The 2,117-nt window shown below is 60.8% G+C and overlaps 1 protein-coding gene across 1 annotated transcript in view; it reads left to right on the top strand.

Moving 5' to 3' along the window:
* Positions 1 to 2,117, top strand: part of CXCL12 (C-X-C motif chemokine ligand 12) — a 25,616-nt gene that overhangs the window by 1,080 nt on the left and 22,419 nt on the right. The window lies entirely within an intron of this gene.

Genomic DNA, 2,117 nt, shown 5'->3' with positions numbered 1-2,117 from the left:
GGCTTTTGGTTTCCACTGAAGAGATCCCTGGCCGCGCACAGGACAGGGCGGCCGGTAACTTCGGCAGCGGACTGAAACCTGGACGTCTCCTTCCAGCCCGGCCCGAGGAAGGCCAAGCTCTAACCCCCTGTGTTTAGGCGGCTGATTGCATCCAAGCGCCACTCACGATTTCGCGGGAGATTTTTCGCGCGTTAACAATCCCTCGCAGAAATGGCCCCTCCCCGCGGAGAACAAGCACGCACGTGCGGGGCAGGCGGGATCCCGGCCCCGCAGAGCTCGCGCCCGCGGCCAAGGGGCGCCTCCAGGGCGCGGAGGACGCGGGGAAGCGCCGCGCAGGTGCAAGCGGCTCACGCACAGGCGGGTGCGGGCAGCCGGGACGCCGGTCTCTGCTGCGGAGCAGGAAAGTGAAGGCCACCGGACAAATCCTGACTCCCTTGATGGGCGCCGGGCACCAGGGACGTGCAGAGCTCGGCGGGGTCGAGAGGTGACAGCGCTGCCGTGAGTGAGAGACTTGTAACGACAAATCGGTCTCACCTTTAGGTTCAGACGAGCTCCCAGCGGCGTGGATGGGCCAAGCTTTCCTCAGCCCCCAGCGCCTCCCTGCCCCCGCTCTCAGGTCTGGCCAGGGGTAGCGCGGGGATCGCACGGGCTCACCAGGACGGGAAATACGAGCAAATACCTCTTCCTCGCTCCGCGGAATCCACTCCCGTTGGGGCTCGTCTCTGACCTGGAAATGAAGTGCGGGGAGGAGCCGGCCCTGGATTGACTGCACCCCCCTCACCCGCCCGAGGGTCCGCGACGGGCCCGATCCTGCCCCCGCTGCCGCCGCCGGCCAGGTCCCCCGGCGTGCGGAGGTGCACGGGCTTCCCTCGCTCCTCCACTTCGCCGGAGAGGTTTCTCTTCCATTCAAGCTCAGGACCTGGGGAGCTGGACTTCAGCGGCTTGAATGGGAAGCGCTGCAGCCCTAGCAACACCCGGGGGGCGGCGGGCTGTGTCCCGGGGCTGGTGCGAGTCTGCCCCCGGCCAGGACGGCTGGAGGGAGCCCCAAGGTGCTGAGGAGCTTGTCTAGACACCAGCCTTTCTGCAAAGGAAGCCCCGTCCCCAAAGGGCGCAGCCCCACAGGCTTGTTCCTCGCTGCAAAGCTGCGCCCGACAAAGACGACGGCGGGGGGAAAGCTGGAGGGGGACTCAGCAGCTCCTGCCGGGCCTTGTGCCGACATCGAAGCCGGGAGGTCCCGAGCCGCAGCGAGAAGGGTCCCCGGGGTGTGCAGGCGTCTCAGCGGCTCCTCCGGCGGTGAGAGCGGGGATGCTCGGCCCGGCCCGGCCCGGCCCCGCACACCTCCCAGCCCCTTCGGCCGGTTTCCGGAGCCCCGGCGCCAGGCTCCTCGCACGGCAAGCAGTCTCGAGTTTATGGGCATAACTTCCCGCCTGGACTTGTCTGCTCCGGCATAAGTGGATTTTCTTATCTCACTTTGGAAGAGGGTTAAAGTAGACCGGGGAACCACTTTAAATCCAAATGTAGTGGGGGGGTGCAGTAGTATAACAACTAAGATTTAACCGCTGGTCTGCACAGGGAAGTTAGTAAGTATACATTTGCAGGACATCAACTATTCTGCTTTGCTGCTGTCAGTCTCCCTGCTTAGACACACACAGTTTATACAAAATGCAAGTTGACTATTTGCAAGCGGGATTTGCCAGCTTGCACAAAAGCCTTGTTCCTACTAGCTGTTGTTGGTGCACATTAGCCAGTGCACTTGAAATTCGCACCTTGTCCAATGAACTCCTCCGTGTAGAGAAATCCAAACTGTGTGTGCCTAATTAAACTGGCTGCATTCAGAGAAAGGAGCCACCCTGCAGTTGTTTGGGTTGTTGCTGTTTTTCCGAGGCAGTGGTTTTCTCTTGTCAACCTATTCCGAGTTGTAAAAGCTCATGGAGACAAGATAAGGTAGTTTTCCTGCAAGGTAAGATAGGTTCTCAGCTCTTGATAGCGTGCCAACCTCACATATTGACCAGTCAGTAAATTGTGTGAGGTCCTTTCTTCCACAGCAGGATAGTAACAGTTACCCCTGCAATGGCAACTAGGCTGTGATGGTCAAATGGTTAAGCCCCCCCCCCCCC

Source organism: Gavialis gangeticus, unplaced genomic scaffold (assembly GCF_001723915.1).
Source record: "Gavialis gangeticus isolate Ggan-Ray unplaced genomic scaffold, GavGan_comp1, whole genome shotgun sequence".
In the NCBI taxonomy this organism is placed as follows: Eukaryota; Metazoa; Chordata; order Crocodylia; family Gavialidae; genus Gavialis; species Gavialis gangeticus.
This window is presented reverse-complemented; position numbering and strand designations above follow the sequence as displayed.